The 12040-nt window shown below is 40.9% G+C and overlaps 1 protein-coding gene across 49 annotated transcripts in view; it reads right to left on the bottom strand.

The window, feature by feature from the left end:
• The window catches only part of DLG2 (discs large MAGUK scaffold protein 2), a 1061709-nt gene that overhangs the window by 124169 nt on the left and 925500 nt on the right, over positions 1-12040 (bottom strand). The window contains exon 1 of one of the 49 annotated variants that reach the window (XM_074572460.1): positions 8828-11739. The exons of 46 other annotated variants lie outside the window; for them this stretch is intronic. The gene's annotated coding sequence lies outside the window, so the exon portion shown is untranslated. Of the gene's footprint in view, positions 1-8827; positions 11740-12040 lie in introns of those variants that run through there. 2 more of the 49 variants (XM_074572461.1, XM_074572462.1) reach the window with 2 other exon arrangements.

Genomic DNA, 12040 nt, shown 5'->3' with positions numbered 1-12040 from the left:
GTCAACCAGTCCTTATAATTGCTGGCATTTAGCACCAGAGATGATGACTAAGAATCTATATTTGAAATACCTGGAGTTGGTGGAGTCCAAGTACAAATCCTTGGGAAGATCAACTAAGCACTACATTTTTTGTGAATTAAATACCCCGAACGGTGAGCAGCTTACTGGTTGTAGAACTTTTAGGTGAGCACTTAAACCCCCATTTATCCTGCACATGCACCACAAGCTTATTCAGTTGTATTGCAAAGCGAGTGTTGTTTTGATTTGGTTTTCCCTGAACGCTGGATATTGCCATGCTTGGCATTCAGCTTCCTGCCCTTTCATCAGCAAAGGTGGCTGCATTTCACATTTTCAGAAATAATGTTGAGGAAATTCCCTGGGGCATCATTTTCAAAGGCAGATGTCATGTGTCTCACATGCTCAAATACAGTTTGACAGCATTTCGAATGGTCTTTCCTTTCTGCATTAACCAACTCTACAAAATATTAACTTGAAACAAAAATTTAGGGTATTAGTATCAAAAAGTCTCAGATGTTTCTCTGTTAGAGAAAGAGCTTCATTAAAAAAAAGCATCTCAAAATCAAACATTAAATTTATTTATATGTAGCAGTTTACGCTATGTATCTATATGACAGCTTATGCAATTCATTTAAAAAATTGCTGATATTACAAAGCACATTCTAACATAATTTACAATTACATTGCTTTCTATCCAAAAGAATCCTGATGTATTCCACAAACTCAATGCCGTACGAACACCATATATCAGTGGTATCCACCTCAAGGGTGTCAGTCACAATTACAGAACCGCTGCAAGTAAATCAAAGAACAGAACAGTGGCTAAATTAAAATTGTGCTTGATCTGCAGATTGAGTAGATTGATTTAACTAAAACTTTATCTCAAAAACATACAGATTGTTCCAGAATCACACTCAACAAGAGGCATATCCACCGGACGAATGGCTGAATCAGCTCTCACAGATGTTAACCAGAGGTTAAAGCAGATGTTGACCACGCTTGTGTTCTCAGGCTGGTCTTTGACTTGCATATTTTTAGGTGTATGTAAATGGTGTAAGCAAGATCAGAATCACGTTCTGTATGTTTCCAGATCAGTGCTTAGGCATTTACAATTTCCATTACTTAATTGAGCGAGTGCCTTTAATAATTGAATTCAAGTTATTTACTTGCATGTTAAACTCTAACGTCTATTTTTTCCCAGGAAAACCAGTAAATTAAATATGTTCCTTCACTGAAAAATCAAATTTTTAATCTAAATTCAATTTGCCAGAAGGGATACCATTTTTCAGCACAGATATTCAAACATTACCCCTTCTGCCCCTCTTTTCTCCCTGCCTCAAATGACAGTTTGGGACAATTGAAAGTTGAGGGGGAGGAGAGGGAGGAACAATGCTGTAAATAATTTGTCAACCAACAATTAAAAGGTTTTCATCAAATGTTTCCAGGTGTTGTAATTGCAACTTTCGCTTTTAAGCTGCTGCCATAAATCTGAAAGCTTTGCAGCGATGTAGAATGATACTTTTTTTTTTCCAGCAGTATCTCCTTATGTTTTGGTTTTTTTTTTTTTTTTTTATAATGATCTCTCCTTTCTACAAGTATTTTTGTATATAATCTAAAAATGACAGCAGGAATAAGGAAAAAAGAGTTTTTTATATATATAGGCCTGAACAAACTGGACTTATTTCTGGTATTTTTAAACCTCACATTGACATGAAATATCAGGTATATTTTGCCTTCATTGTATACTTCTAAAATAACTCCTAACTATACCAAAATTCAACGGTCTGGGATCTCAGGTAAGGTAACCTAACCCTGGAGTTAAAAGAAGGTGTAAAATAAAGACAGAAGACTGAAGCGCTATTGTTGTATAGATTCAAAAGAAAATATGTCAGGTAGCAAAACAAGTCTTAGGAATTTTTCTTCCCATGTTTCAAATCTTAAAATTACCTCCCATGATAAACACAAACCATTAATTCTTGATCAAACATTTTTGTTAGAATTAGTTGACAGGCCGACAGACGACATCTACAGCCTAAGCTTGTTTCTTCCTCTATTAACCAAGCGTACCAAAAATAAACGGAAACAAAAAAATGTCAGCGTTTCAATCTTCATAAGTTTAGGTGCTTCTTTGGTCAGTCACTGACTCACGCTTCATGTTAAATATCTCAAACAATTGAAGTAAAATATTGGATTTTAAGATTTATGAATAGTGTAGGGCAAAAGCCAGACAAATTTATGAATGGTAGATAAACCTGAATTAAAATTTACGTATGTGCTTCACAGTAATTCCACTAGAAAATGCATAAAAATATGCGGTCCTACCTACTCTCTGCCCTCCAGCCCTTCTACTTTTGCTTTTTCATATCGCTACCATTCAATACCCATGCACCGAAATGAATTTAATAAAAACAAAGCAGAATTTTTTTACAGTCCTGAAAAGACAGGCAAAAGCTGACTATGAGTGTTGTCATTTCAGCAGTCAGGTGTGAGTCGCAAGAAATGAAACAGTAAAAATAAAGGAAAGTATTCGAGTGCAAAATATTTGCACCACTTAAACTTACACAGGCCAATATGTAATTGCTACTGTAAACATATCGTATCTCCACAAAATTGTTTCAAGAATCTTGTAAAACTAGATCAGTCTACCATCAAAAGTCAAAGATGATAAAATTTGTACCGGAATAGAAGAAACCAAACATGAACAGGAAACATTCAAATTACATTTCGTATTGCTGAAAAAAAATTCTTTAATTCAAACAAGAACATTTTAGAACATCTGCAGAAAATATTAGGGGTTTTTAACTGACAAATTGCAAAATATTGTGAAATGAAAGTAATTCCATGCCTGGAAAGTCTGTTTTGATGTAGGAGTGCTGTTCTCTCTCTCCTCTGAAACCTGGGTCTCTGTTGGATGGGTGTGTTTCACTGAAGTATTTAACTCTTGTGGTTGTACCTCAAAGAGGAGAAATACAGGCCACTGCTGCTACGGCTGAGTTTCACCAAATGCCACCTACTAATAATTTTACTTTGAGTTTCTGAACTACAGCCCAAGCCAAAGGCAGCGGCAGCCAGCGTACACCGTCATCTCGCTGTGCAACGTCTACCAGCAGCACCCACCCGAGGAAGGCAAGGATAGTCCACAGGACTATTATTAAGCAGATAACAATTTTGCCCATTCCCAGTTTTCCATCTGGGATAACAGATTCCTTCCTCAAGGAATATTTTAGTGGTGGAAGACACAGATAGACAAACTGAGATTAACTACTATAAATAAATACAGAGAGAGTAAAATACCATTTAGATGAAAAGGTAGCGTATACTGAGGTTGATGATATCTATGTCTATGCCTCCTTCAAACAGCTACGAGTATGTTTTTTGAAAGAAAGTAGAGATTTTCTTTAGTGAGTAATACTTTCATTACTTTTCTTAGACACTGCTAGGTAGAAACATTTGCTCCTGAGTATTGCTAGCTGTTCTGAAAGTTTTTTCTACTCATTGTACACATTACTGAACGTAGAGAAAATGCTTCTGAGAGTACAATTTTCATAAAATATGGAAATAAATTGCTATAAAAGAAAAAAAACAACAACAAAGTGAACTGATTGCAGTCTGCCTGGCTAGTTGACTCGTTCAGTTTCAGCATGTGGCTGCACACAGCACAGTTCAATCAGTTCTTTATTATTTCATAATGTTAAAGGTTATTACCACAACACAAAAAAAGGGATAATAGCGGGTTCTTAAATTAGCATCTGCTTAGCTCAAATGCCAGTGCACCAATCTCTTTCTTTAAAACCTAGCACAAATAGTGTTGTAAATCATGCTTACAGAGTGGTGGGTTTCTGTTCTCTTCCAAACAAGAAACATCGCATCGAGAGTACAGTCGTGAATCAGAAGGGACACACTCTGCCACATCCCACTCTGTCACTTTACAGGTTCTTCGAACGCAACGCACCCAGCAGTGCGATGTAAAGATGACATTAGCTCTCAGGATGTAAAGATGACACTAACTCTCAGGATTTAAAAACCATTGTCAATCCGGCTTACGCTCCCGCCTGGCTAACGTGGTGGGAGATTTCTGCCAACACCAAGAAAGTATTCTGGGAATGAGGACTCCGGCTGCAGTTTTATCAGGCTGGCTTTTGAGGGAGCGCATTCGTAATTCCCAAGTAGAAATATGGTAATGCCATAAGCATTTCCCTGTAGTACAAAATAAAACCCCTGTATATTAATATTAAGCTTCAGGCCACCAACTAATAACCTGAAGCTTGCGGAGGAGAGAAGATAGCACACCATTGCTGTTCAGGCAACGAATGAATCTGCCGCAGATGAGCATCACTCCTGTTTGCATACTGGCAAATGGGTGGCAAACATCTTCCATCTTTGATGATTCCAGGCAAGACAGAAAACTGAGGACCAGAGGAGTAGCGCGTATTTAGGCGCGCTTTCAGCCTGCAATCTGATGGGATTACAGCCACTTTCACGTAGGGCTATATAAAAGGATCTCCACAGAATTTTTTGCTTCTACACATGGTCATGATATGGAAAAGATTAAAAGTGTTCATCTAGAGCAACGCACAGTGACTTCCAGTGCAGCTCATTCTTGGGATATGTATCTAATACTTGCCTGCAGAATTCAAAGCTGTAGGGCCTTTAGTAGAGCTGATCCAGGATGGGAGTTGAATCCTACACCTCTGTTTATGGGCAGCTTCTCCATAGGTTGTAACCATTCTGTGGTGGAGACGCAGCTATAGCAAGCAGCACCGTTCTGACCTCGCAACACCCTCTGAAAACATGGAGAAACCCCATCCAAAGCTGACATGAGCAGCTGGTCTCTTAAAAGGACCCTTGACCGATACTGCTCACGTTGTTCATCATCCAGACTACACCAAATGCCACACAGAAAGCAGAGCATTTGCATCACTGTATTTCATTGACATCTGGCTCCCACTGATTTCTGGTGCTGAATTCTCCAGAACCAGCTCTGTTACCCAGGAGCACACCCTCCTCACCTGGGAGCTTCCAAGGACCGGCGGATCTGCTTGTGATTTTAACCTTCTGCCAGAAAGGAAAGGGCAGGGGTTATACACCTTGCTTTTATTATTTTTTTTTTTTCCACAACAAAGACCACTTACACTAAAAGCTCCTTTTTCTTTTTTTCTGTTTTTTTTTTTAACTTTAGCATAATGCATCCAGATGCCAAGACACTGAGAGCCACTAAAAAAACCAAGCAATTGCATCCCCAAACAAATTAAACTTAGCATTTATGAGATGTATTTTGCTTACAAGTGAATCTTTCATTGTTTTTATAACTTGAATATCCTCTCCTGCTTGTACAATCATACAAGATCTAAAAAAAATCTCTTCTGCAGGATTGGGCCTTTGCACGTATTTCACTCCCAACACAAAGAACAGACCAACATCAAAGAGCATGTTGTGTTTATAAACACGCTCGCTCTCTGCTCCCGTTGCCAAACTTGCTCCTTTCGTGCACTGAGTGCTTGATAATCCTTTAAAACGTCGTTTCTCTGCCTATCTATCTGTATGTACAAAAAAACCCCGCTGTTTTTCATTGACACATTATCATCTTTTACTGTGTTCTGCCTCTTCCCTGCCATAAGTTACGCTGGCTATTCCCAACACTGAGGATACAACATGTCTAACCTATCGTCCCAACCCACTTTTCCACTGAAGGGCTTCTGCCTGAAAGCACATCACTATGATTGCCGGTGTCTGCACAGCTTTGTTTCACACCTGCCACGACTACTGAATTCAAACCTGACAATGCTGCAAAATAGCATGCAACGTCACTTTATCCATCTCCTCAATAAGAACTTGGAAGAGACTTAATATACGGTTAGTAGTTTTCAACTCTATGCACTAGAGCTGTCTGTACTCGAGACTCAGTATTATAAATTTATTCCTTTGTTTAAAAATATAGTTTGTTTGTGCACACGTGTGCTTGAGAGAGGAAAATAGAGGTGTTGAAGACACAGAAATGTGAGTTTCCACACTGCTGCTGCGATCTCCGGCCACTTTTGGCGCAGACAAAAAGCACAGTTGCACAACTACACAGGCCCACATTATCTATATTTACTGCGAACTGAAAAATAACTCTCCAAAGAGTAATGCTGGGTTATCCAACACCCTATATATCCAACACCCAACATCCATCCACCAAAAATGTTGACCATCAGCTGCTATGGGACTTCACAGCAAACCTGAAGGCCAGTAGACCCGAGGTATTTCAGACCAAAGAAAAAAAGATCAATTCCAAAGCGAAAGACTTTTTTCCAAGATGTTTTCCCCCAGGCATCTATATTTTATATGAAAGATAATCTGAACGTAGGTGCCTTGGCTGGTTTCAGCTGTAACCAAAAGGCAAAAGCTGAGAAAGATTCCTCTTGGAGAGCAGATTTCTGCTGCCTGAGAGTGCTGTGCACCAACCCTAAAAAATTATCTCTATTCAGAGATGACCTGGAAGCCAACGTGCTTCTTGGAGTCGTGGTGTAGAGCGTTTCCAGCAGGACGTACCACTAACCACACAGTCGGCTGTTACCTGGACCAGCCCCGGTGACTAAGGGGATTTAAGGCACGGCGCTCCATGGAGAGCACTGCCCTCGCTTGCTGCCAGGTGGGAGGCATGGATCACAGTAGCAAACTCATGCCCAGATAAAACAACCGTCCTCTCCAGACCAGAGAGGATTTAAAATACAATTCCTAGTCACTGGTCTTTTTCCTTCAGCAACACTCCCGGACTATGACCGCAAAGGAGCAGTAGGCACGCACCCGGGATAAAAAGTGACTTTTGCCACATCCTCCGGCTATTTTCCATTTGGTTGGCCTCGGTCCTGTCTGGACCGAACTTCAAGAAGCTGGTCTCCTCTGTGCCCAAGCCTCCGTCCCACTGCCTTGCAGACCGAACTGCTCGGTAGCTTAATTTGTTGTGTTATAACAAATAGTGAGCCTGGAGCTCTGGTGCCCGCAAGAGCCATATGCCCATATCATAACTTTCTCCTTTTAGGGTTGCTTTTCCTGTCCTAATTTATACTTCCTCAGCTACAGTACATACATTTACATGGTTAATGTTCAGCTCGCCGAGATTACACCATCGTGATGCATGCAGTATAAACGCCTAGACAGATGGATGCAAAATCACAGATTTCTGAAAGGAGGAGAACTTGCAAAGCCAGAAGCTCACACTTCAAGAAATCTCATTTGCTAGCACAGGGGTCACTGAAAATAGATCTGAATGCTTAAAAAGCAGCGAAATACTCTTAAATAAAGCACTGCTGACAAAGGTATATAATCTTTCCTAGAAATAGGCTCTAGTCTGTTAGGCTGCCAGGAAATGATGTTCTTAACAAATTCTGATTTTTTTCAAATTGATGATTTATAAAGAGTAAGTGCAAATCTGTTCTGCAAAGGAAGCCTGTGGCAAAGGCCACTTTGCCAGTAGCCTTCCTCTTTAAATAAAAAATGATGCTAAAATGAGACACCTTATTAATTAAAACAGTATCTGTCCTGCAGCTCCGATGCTTCACATATAACTCACGGAATAGATGATTTCCAAATGAGAAGTCACGATTCGAGTTGAATTCACTACAGAGTAAGCAGTTCAGACTGATAGCGGCTGAGAGGTCTCTGGAAGAGAGTGTCTCTCTCCGATTATTAATACTACAGCAATAAGACAACAGGTGCTCTTCTGCCAAGCCCTCTTGATATTTTGATAAAACAAACTCGCCTCTCCAACCCACGGAGAAAAGGAAATAAAGAACAGGCACCGAGAGACAGGAGCAACGACTGCCCCTTTACCGACACTGCTACTGATAAAAGGAAAAGTAAAATTGCCACTCATGACCCCCTGCCTCTCCTGAGGAGGGATACAGGTATTGTACGGCAATGCCAATACTTCAGTTTCGTAAACTCTGCTTTTCATTTCCTTTCTGCTTAAAGCAACAGCAAAAAAAATTGCTGGCTTACTGATCTTTAAAGGTTACTGGCAAGATAACGTGGACAGATATTAAGGGAGCGTGCTTGAAAAGATATAGAGGTCGTAATGAAGCAAGTGATAATTACAGCAAAGAATCTAGACCTGGAGAAATTTAAAAAGTAACACATACGTTATAGGAAATATACCTCTCCCTGCCTAGCTGTGCTATATCATGTTTCTTACAGTTTGCTTCAAAGTCTCCCTTTGCCTTTCATCTTACACGTATTTCAGCACTGTTGTTATGCAAGATGGGGAATCATTCATTTTAATGTGATACTAAGCATATTACCACAAAAACAGAGAGAGGCTACCATTTTACTGATTATCCAATTAAAAAGCTCTACAGTGTAAATTCTTTGCAGCCCCTCGCTGCACACAAAAGATTTAATGCTGCATCTGAAAAGCCACATGTACATAAAGGCAAAGAATTTGTAAATGCTTCTGATTTTAGCATTTTCTTTTTCTTCCCCTTGTTACAAAAGCCACAGCTATCACTCTCTTTAACCGCTAATAAAAGCAATTTAACGACAGGTAGATTTGCTGGTTTGTAGCTTCTTTGAACCCCCCCAACATGCTCACCAAAGGAAAGTAACTTCAGCTAGCAAAGGGATCCTCGCAGCACTGTGGTGAATAATTCATCATTGCATTTTTCTTTTCATCTCATTTTGTGCCAGTAACGTACACGACCGAAAATATTGCAAAATCTAAAAACAAACCACAGACAAGGACTTCCAGCAGCAAAATACACGTAAAACTAGCAGGCAGGTTTCCCCAGCTTATATAATAACAGCTTTAGCTCAACAGAACCCCGTCACTCACCGAGGGCTGAATTCACTTGGACAAAAGCAGAGCCCAGTCACCAAATGCAGCTTCGCAGGACTCTTAATGCGAGATGCTCCTGTCTGCTGTTCAGTTCACACTTGCCTTTATAACTAAGCCAACCAACAACATTCGGTTGCTGAACCTGATGAATTATAAAACGGTAGCTCCCAGACTCTCATATTTTACATCACAGGGGGTGGTCATCCAGCATACACGCTGCCTGTGTACATACATTCCGCTATAACTCATCCTGATAAACACATCAGCGCTGGCAGCGGTGACAGTAATTGGTGCTCAGGATGTACAAGCACAAACCAATAGAGCACACTCCCACCTTCTGCTCCCTGCCACATCTCTACCTGTCAATCACTGCACCTTGTTAAGGTGGAATGATCAACTGCGCTACAGGGGAGAAGCAAAACTCGGAGGAGAAACCATCTACCCATATGAATTCTTCACTTAAACATTTCTTAATTCAGTGGTAAATGCAGCTTCAATCTCCTCCAGATACAATTTTCATGGTTTGTTTTTTTTTTTTTCCAGATCTTCATAAAATCTTCCCTTCTTAAAGACACAGTTCCTGTTTAGGGAGTAACAGGCACTTCGGGACTTCCACTATCATGAATGGAAATTATTCAGGCAAATTCCATGGACATTAGCAAGAATAACCTAAAAGCATTACTGCAGGCAGAATGAACTGTTAAAAGCAATATACTTGTTAGGTGGAATTATGTGTACATTTTAAAAGCCTCTTAAAAAATGCTGATAGCTTCACAAGAACGTCCTCTAAGTTATAAATGTGTCTTTGTAATGCTCTCCGCTTTTCTAATGCTTCCTTTTTTCCATATGCTCGCATTGTTTTTAAAGTAGATGTACAGATACAAAGTAACAAACCAAACCGATAAAACCTAGACCCATTAATGCAATCAATTAAACTAAATACTTTCAAATGGGATTAATCACAGCAATAGCAATCACAATTGTTGCACGTGCCACAAATTAACACTCACAATTAGCCCCTACCAAGCAAAACTGGTTATGGTAATGGTAATCCACAGCCAGGGATCAGTCACTGGAAAGGGGTTTGTTTGGGACGTCTCTTACGATGGAGCAGAAGTTGCTCTTTCAGAACTGAGCTCCAGGAATTTTGCATGTGTTTTACACAAACCCAAGGCTACTTGTGCGAGAGCCGAGCGTGAATGAATGCTTTATTCAGGATGATTTTCTATTTCTGGTGACAACCCTCAGAGGGCTCCATTTGGAACCTGAACTCGATCCAGCTCCTTTCATTCCCCCGTGCCCATAAACGTCTCCCAGCGTTTGGTACCACGCCGAAAGGTTGTGCTCGGGAAGGTGCGCGCAGTTGTGTGAGTGGCTGCGCACCACCCGGATGCTTTTCCACGAACAACTGGGCTGAGGAATGCAAATGAAGGCTGCGCCGGCAGCCCCAGGCAGAAACCCAACCCTTCTCACCATCTGGACCGACTGATGTGCGTCACGATGTGGGAACAGGGTGTTGCATTTCATGCATAGCAAAGGCAAGTCCTATATATATATATATATCCCTTTCCTCCCGTCTTCAGCTGCTTGTCCCCCCGGCCCCGCATTCCTCATTTGTCTCTGTGCTCAGCACCTTCACTATCCAAGAAAATATTCACTTGAGACTAGAGGCACAAGCGGTGTTTCTGCACGCGCTACTGGCTCCTACTACAGTGGCTTGTATGAAAGAGAAGCTGTATATCGTTGGGTGGCAGAATGTAGGGGAGACGTATCGAGACTTAATCAGAGTAATGGTTTTGATGTCTCTGCCTTTCTCAGAGGAAAGGGCAGCTGAGATCCAATAATTGGATTCTCCAGCGATGCTGACTGGGAATAATCCAATATGGGCAGAAAAATATTCCGAATGACAGACCCTGGCTCACTCAGAAGCAGCAAAAAATATCTGTGCCGCTGGATTTTGCCTCATAGAGCCAAATTCTATTCTCATGGGTTTACACATTTCACTTGCAAATGATGGAGGTTCTCTAGGGTGGCCCAAGCACAAATTTGTTGTCTTGTGCGCTAATTAGGGTTTTATGACCTATTTTTCATAAAAGACAGGTTTCAAACCATATGTGCCAGAATGCCCTAAATGGCATCTATTTTCCTCTTTGTTTTCGCAAAACCATTCATGTCTGAAGAGGCTTCCCAATGATCTGTGTAAACATGACACTGCCTTATAATGATTTGGTGCGGTGTGATTCAAGACGTAAGCAACGCTTGGTTGAATCTCCTTGACCAACATAACGTTCACCTTAAAATTCAGCTGCCAGGTACTGAGGTACAGGTTTGTAAAACCGACCAGTATCACAATAACGTAAGACACCGAGATATTTCATAGCTGTGTGTAGGTGGCATGCATAAACCACAGCCTGCAGTATTACACAAGAGCCACAAAACATTACTACCCCATTTCATGCTTACTTGCCATTTTTATTTACCTAGCCTGGCTTCCCTGTTACCTCTGCTTGGGAAATATTCCATGGCTGATACTGCCATAACATCCAGCGGTGTGGTGCCCTGTAAAGCTGCTGCCTTCTCGGTGAATGGATGCGCTCATCGCACGACCCATGGCCTCGGGGCTCTGTCCGTGCATTTTGGTGCAGAATGTGAGATTTCACATTCGAACTTTCCCACTTCACTGACAGGTGTGTGAAAATCCCATATGGCTGCCAAATTTCTGTATACCTACCTATATATATAGTATGCATTTTTAAGGCATTTGTAAGAAACGCATTTGGTACTGACTTTGAGGTTCTTCGCTTCAAGCTGCAAACTAGTAATGATCTAAAAATAAATAAAAAAAAGACAAAAGTGTTCCCATTTGCTGCCAAACCATGACTTCTTTCTCCTGTAGTCATGTGTACTATACTGACTACACATCATAGACATTCTACTTGCTATCTAAAGTGAGCACACACATCACTGGGGAAAAATCAGGGCATTCAGCTGGAATAACAAGAGTAGTTACCTTTTCCGCTCAAGAAGCAGCAAAGGAAACTTCAAATGAAGAGTAACTGCAGGCAGATTTGATACTATCAAGATCACGAATTAGCTAGTACAGTTAACTTGCATCCCAATGGAGCAAAACTGGATCTCCGGGGTCTCCACAGTGTGGACCCAGAGTTCCAGGTGAATAAATGCGCACCAACAGAGATAATTTCCAGGCCA

The sequence above is a fragment of the Larus michahellis genome, chromosome 1, assembly GCF_964199755.1.
Source record: "Larus michahellis chromosome 1, bLarMic1.1, whole genome shotgun sequence".
Classification (NCBI taxonomy): domain Eukaryota; kingdom Metazoa; phylum Chordata; class Aves; order Charadriiformes; family Laridae; genus Larus; species Larus michahellis.
This window is presented reverse-complemented; position numbering and strand designations above follow the sequence as displayed.